Source organism: Salvelinus namaycush, unplaced genomic scaffold (assembly GCF_016432855.1).
Source record: "Salvelinus namaycush isolate Seneca unplaced genomic scaffold, SaNama_1.0 Scaffold1190, whole genome shotgun sequence".
Classification (NCBI taxonomy): domain Eukaryota; kingdom Metazoa; phylum Chordata; class Actinopteri; order Salmoniformes; family Salmonidae; genus Salvelinus; species Salvelinus namaycush.
In genome coordinates, this window is record NW_024057887.1 from 42501 (window position 1) to 56140 (window position 13640).

Below are 13640 nucleotides of genomic sequence, written 5' to 3' on the forward strand. Positions count from 1 at the left end.
GGACCTTACCGTGAAATGCTGAATACAACAGGTTTGGACCTTACCGTGAAATGCTGAATACAACAGGTTTGGACCTTACTGTGAAATGCTGAATACAACAGGTTTGGACCTTACCGTGAAATGCTTACTTCCAAGCCTTTAACCAGTAGTACAAGATAAAGCACAGTAAATACTGTAGAATCCAATACATACTGTAAGGGGAAACAAAGTACATTTTAAAATCTCAATGAGCCCTTCCTGGTTAAATAAAGGTTAAATAAAATAAATAAATAAAAATGTTATGTATTACTGTATGTATGAAATTGGGAACTATACTACTTTGTAACATATGTATCTTGTATACTGTATGACTGTAGTGTTTACTGTACTGTATGAAATTGGGAACTATACTACTTTAACATATGTATCTTGTATACTGTATGACTGTAGTGTTTACTGTACTGTATGAAATTGGGAACTATACTACTTTAACATATGTATCTTGTATACTGTATGACTGTAGTGTTTACTGTACTGTATGAAATTGGGAACTATACTACTTTGTAACATATGTATATTGTATACTGTATGACTGTAGTGTTTACTGTACTGTATGAAATTGGGAACTATACTACTTTGTAACATATGTATCTTGTATACTGTATTACTGTATTACTGTAGTGTTTACTGTACTGTATGAAATTGGGAACTATACTACTTTGTAACATATTTATCTTGTATACTGTATGACTGTATTACTGTAGTGTTTACTGTACTGTATGAAATTGGGAACTATACTACTTTGTAACATATGTATCTTGTATACTGTATGACTGTAGTGTTTACTGTACTGTATGAAATTGGGAACTATACTACTTTGTAACATATGTATCTTGTATACTGTATGACTGTAGTGTTTACTGTAATGTATGAAATTGGGAACTATACTACTTTGTAACATATGTATCTTGTATACTGTATTACTGTAGTGTTTACTGTACTGTATGAAATTGGGAACTATACTACTTTGTAACATATGTATCTTGTATACTGTATGACTGTAGTGTTTACTGTAATGTATGAAATTGGGAACTATACTACTTTGTAACATATGTATCTTGTATACTGTATTACTGTAGTGTTTACTGTACTGTATGAAATTGGGAACTATACTACTTTGTAACATATGTATCTTGTATACTGTATGACTGTAGTGTTTACTGTACTGTATGAAATTGGGAACTATACTACTTTGTAACATATGTATCTTGTATACTGTATTACTGTAGTGTTTACTGTACTGTATGAAATTGGGAACTATACTACTTTGTAACATATGTATCTTGTATACTGTATGACTGTAGTGTTTACTGTACTGTATGAAATTGGGAACTATACTACTTTGTAACATATGTATCTTGTATACTGTATTACTGTAGTGTTTACTGTACTGTATGAAATTGGGAACTATACTACTTTGTAACATATGTATATTGTATACTGTATGACTGTAGTGTTTACTGTAATGTATGAAATTGGGAACTATACTACTTTGTAACATATGTATATTGTATACTGTATGACTGTAGTGTTTACTGTAATGTATGAAATTGGGAACTATACTACTTTGTAACATATGTATATTGTATACTGTATGACTGTAGTGTTTACTGTACTGTATGAAATTGGGAACTATACTACTTTGTAACATATGTATCTTGTATACTGTATTACTGTAGTGTTTACTGTACTGTATGAAATTGGGAACTATACTACTTTGTAACATATGTATCTTGTATACTGTATGACTGTAGTGTTTACTGTACTGTATGAAATTGGGAACTATACTACTTTGTAACATATGTATATTGTATACTGTATGACTGTAGTGTTTACTGTACTGTATGAAATTGGGAACTATACTACTTTGTAACATATGTATCTTGTATACTGTATGACTGTAGTGTTTACTGTACTGTATGAAATTGGGAACTATACTACTTTGTAACATATGTATCTTGTATACTGTATGACTGTAGTGTTTACTGTACTGTATGAAATTGGGAACTATACTACTTTGTAACATATGTATCTTGTATACTGTATGACTGTAGTGTTTACTGTACTGTATGAAATTGGGAACTATACTACTTTGTAACATATGTATCTTGTATACTGTATGACTGTAGTGTTTACTGTACTGTATGAAATTGGGAACTATACTACTTTGTAACATATGTATCTTGTATACTGTATGACTGTAGTGTTTACTGTACTGTATGAAATTGGGAACTATACTACTTTGTAACATATGTATCTTGTATACTGTATGACTGTAGTGTTTACTGTACTGTATGAAATTGGGAACTATACTACTTTGTAACATATGTATCTTGTATACTGTATGACTGTAGTGTTTACTGTACTGTATGAAATTGGGAACTATACTACTTTGTAACATATGTATCTTGTATACTGTATGACTGTAGTGTTTACTGTACTGTATGAAATTGGGAACTATACTACTTTGTAACATATGTATATTGTATACTGTATGACTGTAGTGTTTACTGTACTGTATGAAATTGGGAACTATACTACTTTGTAACATATGTATCTTGTATACTGTATGACTGTAGTGTTTACTGTACTGTATGAAATTGGGAACTATACTACTTTGTAACATATGTATCTTGTATACTGTATGACTGTAGTGTTTACTGTACTGTATGAAATTGGGAACTATACTACTTTGTAACATATGTATCTTGTATACTGTATGACTGTAGTGTTTACTGTACTGTATGAAATTGGGAACTATACTACTTTGTAACATATGTATCTTGTATACTGTATGACTGTAGTGTTTACTGTACTGTATGAAATTGGGAACTATACTACTTTGTAACATATGTATCTTGTATACTGTATTACTGTAGTGTTTACTGTACTGTATGAAATTGGGAACTATACTACTTTGTAACATATGTATCTTGTATACTGTATGACTGTAGTGTTTACTGTACTGTATGAAATTGGGAACTATACTACTTTGTAACATATGTATCTTGTATACTGTATGACTGTAGTGTTTACTGTACTGTATGAAATTGGGAACTATACTACTTTGTAACATATGTATCTTGTATACTGTATGACTGTAGTGTTTACTGTACTGTATGAAATTGGGAACTATACTACTTTGTAACATATGTATCTTGTATACTGTATGACTGTAGTGTTTACTGTACTGTATGAAATTGGGAACTATACTACTTTGTAACATATGTATATTGTATACTGTATGACTGTAGTGTTTACTGTACTGTATGAAATTGGGAACTATACTACTTTGTAACATATGTATCTTGTATACTGTATTACTGTAGTGTTTACTGTACTGTATGAAATTGGGAACTATACTACTTTGTAACATATGTATCTTGTATACTGTATGACTGTAGTGTTTACTGTACTGTATGAAATTGGGAACTATACTACTTTGTAACATATGTATCTTGTATACTGTATGACTGTAGTGTTTACTGTACTGTATGAAATTGGGAACTATACTACTTTGTAACATATGTATCTTGTATACTGTATGACTGTAGTGTTTACTGTACTGTATGAAATTGGGAACTATACTACTTTGTAACATATGTATCTTGTATACTGTATGACTGTAGTGTTTACTGTACTGTATGAAATTGGGAACTATACTACTTTGTAACATATGTATATTGTATACTGTATGACTGTAGTGTTTACTGTACTGTATGAAATTGGGAACTATACTACTTTGTAACATATGTATATTGTATACTGTATGACTGTAGTGTTTACTGTACTGTATGAAATTGGGAACTATACTACTTTGTAACATATGTATCTTGTATACTGTATGACTGTAGTGTTTACTGTACTGTATGTTGTTGTTGTGGTTGTTGTAGAACTGAAAGACGATCGCCACGTGGGGGTAGAACGGGTCTGTTTACAGACCAACAGGAAGCTGCTATTGTGCAAATGATAGTTGAACATTAATGCCATAAGACTGCAGGGAAATCCAACAACAGATGATTGAAAACCCCTGCCATCTTCCAAAACATCACAGTGATCTTATCAACCATAACTCGCATCCTTAAGAAATACAAGTTCTGTACGAAGCAGCAAATCTACAGAGTCCCATTTGAAAGGAATTCCCAAAGAGTGAAGGATAAACGGTCTGAATATGTGCAAGTAAGTCATCTACTACTATTACACTCTTAAAACATTAGAGACTCATTGATGTTGCCAGTGAACTTTACTACACAGAAATGACAGTATTTACTGTCATTTCAGAGAATCATGGAGTTGGATGCAAGTCCCATCCCACAGGAACTCATTTAGATGGGTGGGGCTGGATTCGATTTAGCAAAGACGAGGAGGAGAGAAAGGAACATCATTGGTCAACGCGCCATCATTGAGGTACCTGGCCACATTGGGGGAAAATGTCACCATATGCGCAGCTATGAGCCACAACGGGGTCCTCCACCGCCATGCCACTCTTGGACCATAGAACTCTGCCTATCTCCTTAATTTCCTGAACATCTTACATGACAATCTTTTTCAGCCAGAGTAGAGAGACGCCAGGTGATCCTGAACAGCAAATGTATGTTCTAATGTGGGACAACGTGAGTTTCCATCGGGCTGCTCAGGTCCACAACTGGTTCCGTAACCATCCCAGGTTTACAATTCTCTATCTCCCACCATATTCTCTATTTCTCAAGGAAGGTGTATGATCGCAAACCCCATGAACGTATGGTCCTTCTCCAGGCCATGGAGGAGGCCTGTGGTGACGTTCCAGCAGAGTCCTGTCAGGAGTGGATGAGTCCTGTCAGGAGTGGATGAGTCCTGTCAGGAGTGGATGAGTCCTGTCAGGGGTGGATGAGTCCTGTCAGGGGTGGATGAGTCCTGTCAGGAGTGGATGAGTCCTGTCAGGAGTGGATGAGTCCTGTCAGGGGTGGATGAGTCCTGTCAGGAGTGGATGAGTCCTGTCAGGGGTGGATGAGTCCTGTCAGGGGTGGATGAGTCCTGTCAGGGGTGGATGAGTCCTGTCAGGAGTGGATGAGTCCTGTCAGGAGTGGATGAGTCCTGTCAGGGGTGGATGAGTCCTGTCAGGGGTGGATGAGTCCTGTCAGGAGTGGATGAGTCCTGTCAGGAGTGGATGAGTCCTGTCAGGAGTGGATGAGTCCTGTCAGGGGTGGATGAGTCCTGTCAGGAGTGGATGATTCCTGTCAGGAGTGGATGAGTCCTGTCAGGGGTGGATGAGTCCTGTCAGGAGTGGATGAGTCCTGTCAGGGGTGGATGAGTCCTGTCAGGAGTGGATGAGTCCTGTCAGGAGTGGATGAGTCCTGTCAGGAGTGGATGAGTCCTGTCAGGGGTGGATGAGTCCTGTCAGGGGTGGATGAGTCCTGTCAGGGGTGGATGAGTCCTGTCAGGGGTGGATGAGTCCTGTCAGGAGTGGATGAGTCCTGTCAGGAGTGGATGAGTCCTGTCAGGGGTGGATGAGTCCTGTCAGGAGTGGATGAGTCCTGTCAGGAGTGGATGAGTCCTGTCAGGAGTGGATGAGTCCTGTCAGGAGTGGATGAGTCCTGCCAGAAGATATTTTCCCCCTGCTGTCGGGCCAAGGAGAATATCGCCTGTGATGTTGATGAACATCTGTAGCCGGACCAAAACACAAGACATGACAGATTTTGTTTCTCGCGATGATAGTATTTCTTTCTTGACTTATGATTTTGATTTGATTGTATTTTAACAGTTTCTTTATCTATTCCGAACAATTGATCTAACATACAGTGCAGTAGTACAAATAGGACTATTTCTCTTCCTTTGCATATGCAAAATATATGTTTGCATTTTGACTTTATGTGTGCTTACAGTAATGCTGTTTGACATGTATTGAATCGTGTTGAAATATGAAACTTAAATGTTCACAGTTGTTTTCCTTTTCTTGTTTGAGTAAACACAAACAATACAGTATAACAACCAAATCTTAGTCTTTACACTGTAATAGGTTCTGATAGTAGTGTTTTGAATATGTCACATTAGTGTGATCTTACTAAGTTAGATTCATTTGATGTGTGTGTGTGTGTGTGTGCGTGCGTGCGTGCGCGTACGTGCTCATGTGTAAGCAGAGATTCATTTGATGTGTGTGTGTGTGTGTGTGTTCGTGCGTGCGTGCGCGTACGTGCTCATGTGTAAGCAGAGATTAATTTTGAGCAGGGAGAACATGATTTTGATTGCTGTGTTTCATTTTTTGCAAGATGTCTGTGTGGTTTTGTGGAAATTGTCTGTTTTGTCTTTTGTGTTTAGAGTTTTGAGTAACTGCGATGTAGTTTCAGTAAACGTATGTTTAACGAAAAAACCTGTAGTAGTTTAAGTAAAGTTTCTCAATTCTAAGCACACAAAAAAAGATGATCAAAATAGCTCATGTTTGAAAACTCATTTTTGAGAATAAAACAAAGAATTCACCAAGTCACGTGTTCACTGCATCAAATCACTCTTTCAATTTGGATACATATTCAGTCTAAGTATCTGCTTTTCAACAACAACAAAAAAATCAATAATCACTTTACTTTTCATATGATTTTCTTGTTTTTTTGTTAAAATATAAATTAAAATACTTAATCAATTAACTATCACTTAATCAAACTGCTCAAAACGGACAAACTACCGAACAAAGATGATGTAGTGCCTAGTTAGTTTTTTCTTGATAACTACATTTTACACAACTCTTAGTACAAAACTCACAACTCAATGTTGTTTCAAAAGACTTAAGCACATTTTCAATTGAGTAAGTTCAACACACAGAATCATACAGTTAGTTTTTCACCAAACTTCATCAGTGTTTCATCTAGAAATACATGTTTCACATTGCAACTCGTGTTCAAATGAAGTAATTGCCTTTCGCAATGAAATGCTCACATTACTTTTGATATGATTCTCTTCTTTTTTTGTTAAAATACGTTTGACTATTTCTTAATCTGACCGCTTTTAATTGATGACACTTAAACTTTTGGTAAACCTGTAGATTTGACATGTAAACTGGTTTTGAGAACTACATAATGAAACTGATCACTACATGACCAAAAGTATGTGGACACCTACAGTTGAAGTCAGAAGTTTACATACACTTAAGAACAAAATATATATATATATATATATATATATATTATTTTTTTTACCACAAGAACCATATAGAACCAAATACCAAAGAGAACCATATAGAACCAAATACCATAAAGAACCATATAGAACCAAATACCATAACCAAAGAGAACCATATAAAACCAAATACCATAACCAAAGAGAACCATATAGAACCAAATACCATAAAGAACCATATAGAACCAAATACCATAACCAAAGAGAACCATATAGAACCAAATACCATAACCAAAGAGAACCATATAGAACCAAATACCATAAAGAACCATATAGAACCAAATACCATAACCAAAGAGAACCATATAGAACCAAATACCATAAAGAACCATATAGAACCAAATACCAAAACCAAAGAGAACCATAAACAAAAATAAACAAAAATAACCACGTACAGTTGAAGTCGGAAGTTTACATACACATAGGTTGGAGTCATGAAAACTCGTTTTTTCAACCACTCCACAAATGTCTTGTTAACAAACTATAGTTTTGGCAAGTCGGTTAGGACATCTACTTTGTGCATGACACAAGTCATTCGTCCAACAATTGTTTACAGATAGAATATTTCACTTATAAATCTGGTTCATCCTTGGGAGCAATTTCCAAACGCCTGAAGGTACCTCGTTCATCTGGACAAGCAATAGTACGCAAGTATAAACACCATGGGACCACGCAGCAGTCATACCGCTCAGGAAGGAGACACGTTCTGTCTCCTAGAGATTAATATACTTTGGTGCGAAAAGTGCAAATCAATCCCAGAACAACAGCAAAGGACCTTGTGAAGATGCTGGAGGAAACAGGTACAAAAGTATCTATATCCACAGTAAAACGAGTCCTATATCGACATAACCTGAATGGCCGCTCAGCAAGAAAGAAGCCACTGCTCCAAAACCGACATAAAAAGCCAGACTACGGTTTGCAACTGCACATGAGGACAAAGATCATACTTTTTGGAGAAATGTCCTCTAGTCTGATGAAACAAAATAGAACTGTTTGGCCATAATGACCATCATTATGTTTGGAGGAAAAAGGGGGAGGCTTGCAAGCCGAAGAACACCATCCCAACCGTGAAGCATCATGTTGTGGGGGGGGGGCTTTGCTGCAGGAGGTAGATGGCATCATGAGATACAAAATAGATGGCATCATGAGGCAGGAAAATTATGTGGATATACTGAAGCAACATCTCAAGACATCAGTCAGGAAGTTAAAGCTTGGTCGCAAATGGGTCTTCCAAATGGACAATGACCCCAAGCATACTTCCAAAGTTGTGGCAAAATGGCTTAAGGACAACAAAGTCAAGGTATTGGAGTGGCCATCACAAAGCCCTGACCTCAATCCTATAGAACATTTGTGGGCAGAACTGAAAAAGCTTGTGCGAGCAAGGAAGCCTACAAACCTGACTCAGTTACACCAGCTCTGTCATGAGGAATGGGCCAAAATTCACCCAACTTATTCCGGGAAGCTTGTGGAAGGCTACCCGAAACGTTTGACCCAAGTTAAACAATTTAAAGGCAATGCTACCAAATACTAATTGAGTGTATGTAAACTTCTGACCCACTGGGAATGTGATGAAAGAAATAAAAGCTGAAATAAATCATTCTCTCTACTATTATTCTCACATTTCACATTCTTAAAATAAAGTGGTGATCCTAACTGACCTAAGACGGGGAATTTTTACTGGGATGAAATGTCAGGAATTGTGAAAAACTGAGTTTAAATGTATTTGGCTAAGGTGTATGTAAACTTCTGACTTCAACTCTATTTGTCAAACATCTCATTCCAAAATGGTGGGCATTAATATGGAGTTGGTCCCCCCTTTGCTTCTATAACAGCCTCCACTCTTCTGGGAAGTCATTAATATGGAGTTGGTCCCCCTTTGCTGCTATAACAGCCTCCACTCTTCTGGGAAGTCATTAACATGGAGTTGGTCCCCCCTTTGCTGCTATAACAGCCTCCACTCTTCTGGGAAGGCATTAATATGGAGTTGGTCCCCCCCTTTGCTTCTATAACAGCCTCCACTCTTCTGGGAAGGCATTAATATGGAGTTGGTCCCCCCTTTGCTGCTATAACAGCCTCCACTCTTCAGGGAAGTCATTAATATGGAGTTGGTCGACCCTTTGCTTCTATAACAGCCTCCACTCTTCTGGGAAGGCATTAATATGGAGTTGGTCCCCCCTTTGCTGCTATAACAGCCTCCACTCTTCAGGGAAGTCATTAATATGGAGTTGGTCCCCCCCTTTGCTTCTATAACAGCCTCCACTCTTCTGGGAAGGCATTAATATGGAGTTGGTCCCCCCCTTTGCTGCTATAACAGCCTCCACTCTTCTGGGGAGGCATTAATATGGAGTTGGTCCCCCCCTTTGCTGCTATAACAGCCTCCACTCTTCTGGGAAGGCATTAATATGGAGTTGGTCCCCCCCTTTGCTGCTATAACAGCCTCCACTCTTCTGGGAAGGCTTTCACTATATTTTTTTATTTATTATTTTTGATTGAACTTTTATTTAACTAGGCAAGTCAGTTAAGAACAAGTTCTTATTTACAATGACGGCCTACCCCAGCCAAACCTGGACGACGCTGGGCCAATTGTGCGCCGCTATATACCCCATCTCCCCACCGGTGTGATTACTACCTCTGAGGGTTTAGAGCTTGAGGTAGTCACCTCATACAAGTACTTGGGAGTATGGCTAGACAGTACACTGTCCTTCTCTCAGCACATATCAAAGCTGCAGGCTAAAGTTAAATCTTAGACTTGGTTTCCTCTATCGTAAATCGCTCCTCTTTCACCCCAGCTGCCAAACTAACCCTGATTCAGATGACCATCCTACCCATGCTAGATTACGGAGATGTAATTTATAGATCGGCAGGTAATGGTGCTCTCGAGCGGCTAGATGTTCTTTACCAATCGGCCATCAGATTTGCCACCAATGCTCCTTATAGGACACATCACTGCACTCTATACTACTCCCTAAACTGGTCATCTCTGTATCCAAGACCCACTGGTTGATGCTTATTTATAAACCCCTCTTAGGCCTCACTCCACCCTATCTGAGATATCTACTGCAGCCCTCATCCTCCACATTCAACACCCGTTCTGCCAGTCACATTCTGTTAAATGTCCCCAAAGCACACACATCCCTGGGTCGCTCCTCTTTTCAGTCCGCTGTAGCTAGCGACTGGAACGTGCTGCAACAAACACTCAAACTGGACAGTTTTATCTCAATCTCTTCATTCAAAGACTCAATCATGGACACTCTTACTGACAGTTGTGGCTGCTTTGCGTGATGTATTGTCGTCTCTACCTTCTTGCCCTTTGTGCTGTTGTCTGTGCCCAATAATGTTTGTACCATGTTTTGTGCTGCTACCATGTTGTGCTGCTACCATGTTGTGTTGCTACCATGTTGTTGTCATGTTGTGTTGCCATGTGTTGCTGCCTTGCTATGTTGTTGTCTTAGGTCTCTCTTTATGTAGTGTTGTCTCTCTTGTCGTGATGTGTGTTTTGTCCTATATTTATATTTTTATATATATATTTTTTTTTATCCCAGCCCCCGTCCCCGCAGGAGGCGTTTTGCCTTTTGGTAGGCCGTCATTGTAAGTAAGAATTTGTTCTTAAATGACTTCCCTTGTTAAATAAAATAAATAAAAATACCGTTTGTGATACAGCCTCGATGTTAGAACATTGCTGCAGAGACTTGCTTCCATTCAGCCACTAGAGCATTAGTGAGTGCCTAGTGTTGTTGGGCGGTTAGGCCTGGCTCGCAGTCGGAGTTCCAATTCATTACAAAGCTGTTCGATGGGGTTGAGGTCAGGGCTCTGTGCAGGCCAGTCAAGTTCTTCTACACCGATCTCGACAAACCATTTCTGTATAGACCTCACTTTGTGCACAGTGGCATTGTCATGCTGAAACAGGAAAGGGCCTTCCCCAAACTGTTGCCACAAAGTTGGAAGCACAGAATCGTCTACAATGTCATTGTATGTGGTAGTGTTAAGATTTTCTTTCACTGGAACTAAGGGGCCTAGCCCGAACCATGAAAAACAGCCCCAGACCATTATTCCTCCTCCACCAAACTTTACAGTTGGCACTATACATTCGCCAAACCCAGATTCGTCTGTCGGACTGCCAGATGGTGAAGCGCGATTCAGAGTCCAATGGCGGCAAGCTTAGCACCACTCCAACTCTAGGCCATGGAAACCCATATCATGAAGCTCCCGACAAACAGTTCTTGTGCTGACGTAGTTCTAGAGGCCGTTTGGAACTCGGTAGTGAGTGTTGCAACCGAGGACAGATGATTTTTATGCGTTACACGCTTTAGCACTCAGCGGTCTAAGGCACTGCATCTCAGTGCAAGAGGTGACACTACAGTCCCTGGTTCGAATCCAGGCTGAATCACATCCGGCCGTGATTGGGAGTCCCATAGGGAGGCACACAATTGGCCCGGGTTTGGCCGGGGTTTGGCCCGGGTTTGGCCGGGGTAGGCTGTCATTGTAATTAAGAAATTGTTCTTAATTGACATGCCTGGTTAAATAAAAAAATCCAAAGTGACAACAATCCACACATTTTGGTTTGAGACCCCAGCGGGAATCGAACCCACAACTCTGGTGTTGCCAGCGCAATTCTCTTATGAATGGAGCCACGTACAGGACCACTACAATACAGGAGTACAATACAATACTGTAAAACACAATACACGATTACAATACAGGTGGAAGATGTATGACAGATGTGTGAGCGTCCCACCCTCCTTCTTCAGGCCATGGATGAGGCATACAATGATTTCAATTCAGACCTATGTCAGGCTTGGATTCGCCACAAGGGGTTTCCCCAGAACAATGAGGATATTTACAGCCATTTCGATGATAATCTATGGCCACATGCTCAAGACAGGCTTGATGCAAACTAGTGCCTGCTAAACATGATGTTTATCCAATCAAGTTGTAGAAAACATCTCAAGGATGATCAATGGAAACAGGATGCACCTGAGCTCAATCTCGAGTCTCATAGCAAAAAGATCTGAGTACGTACACTACCAGTCACAAGTTTGGACACCTACTCATTCAAGGGTTGTTCTTTATTTTTACTATTTTCTACATTGTAGATTAATAGTGAAGACACCAAAACTATGAAATAACACAGATGGAATCATGTAGTAACCAAAAAAAGTGTTAAACAAATCAAAATATATTTTTGATTTTAGATTCTTCAAAGTAGCCACTGTCATTGTCATGGTAGGCCGTTATTGTAAATAAGAATTTGTTCTTAACTGAATTGCCAAGTTAAATAAAGGTTAAATTTAAAAAAAACTAAGAAAAGCCACCCGTTGCCTTGAACAAAGCTTTACACATTCTTGGCATTCTCTCATGTAGAAAATAGTAAAAATAAAGAAAAACCCTGGTGTGTCCAAACATTTGACTGGTACTGTATGTAAATAAGGTATTTCTTTTTTTAAAGTTGTAATAAATTTGCAAAAAAAAAAATGTTTTCGTTTTGTAATTTTGCTGTGTGTAGATTGACGAGGAAAATACATTTTAGAATAAGGCTGTAACGTATCAAAATGTGGAAAACGTCAAGGGGTCTGAATACTTTCCGAATGCACTGAATGGGCTCCCAATCACGGCCGGATGTGATTCAGCCTGGATTCAAATCAGTGTGTCTGTAGTGACGCCTCTAGCACTGCGATGCAGTGTCTTGGACCGCTGCGCCACTGGGGAACCCTATTAATGATCAAGTAGAAGATATAACCAACAGGCTCTGGACCTCGTAGGGTCAGAGTTGAATACCCCTGATGTAGAGATAACCATGGCTGTAGCCTGGTGTCCCAGATCTGTTTGCGCTGTGGTGACAACTCCTACCAAGCTAGGAGGGTTGGTCTAACCCTCACACAAAAAATGAATTTCCACGTAAATAGACAATAAAGTTATCGTTAAAGACCTATTGTATTGTATTAGCTTGTGTGTACATCAGATGAAGATACATCTGATGTCCCTATAAGAGAACCCTTTTTGGTTCCCAGGAGAATCATTTTGGGTTCCATGTATAATTATTTTGGGTTCCATGTAGAACCTTCTGTGGAAAGGGCCATACATGTAACCCAAAAGGGTTCTACCTGTAACCCAAAAGGGTTCTACCTGGAACCCAAAAGGGTTCTACCTGGAACCCAAAAAGTATTATTTAAAAGGGTTCTCCTATTGGCACAGCCAAATAACCATTTTGCGTTATAGATAGCACCTTTTTTTCTAAGTGTGTACGCTCACTTGTGGAGCGATGGGTAACGATGCTTCGTGGGTGTCAGTTGTTGATGTGTGCAGAGGGTCCCTGGTTCGAGCCCAGGTTGGGGCGAGGAGAGGGACGGAAGCTAAAACTGTTACACGTGTACGCTCACTTGCTGGTTTGATAAGTAACATTGCCTGAGACCTGAAGATGAGCTTTTCGAGTGAATGCCGATAGTCTAACGCAGTCG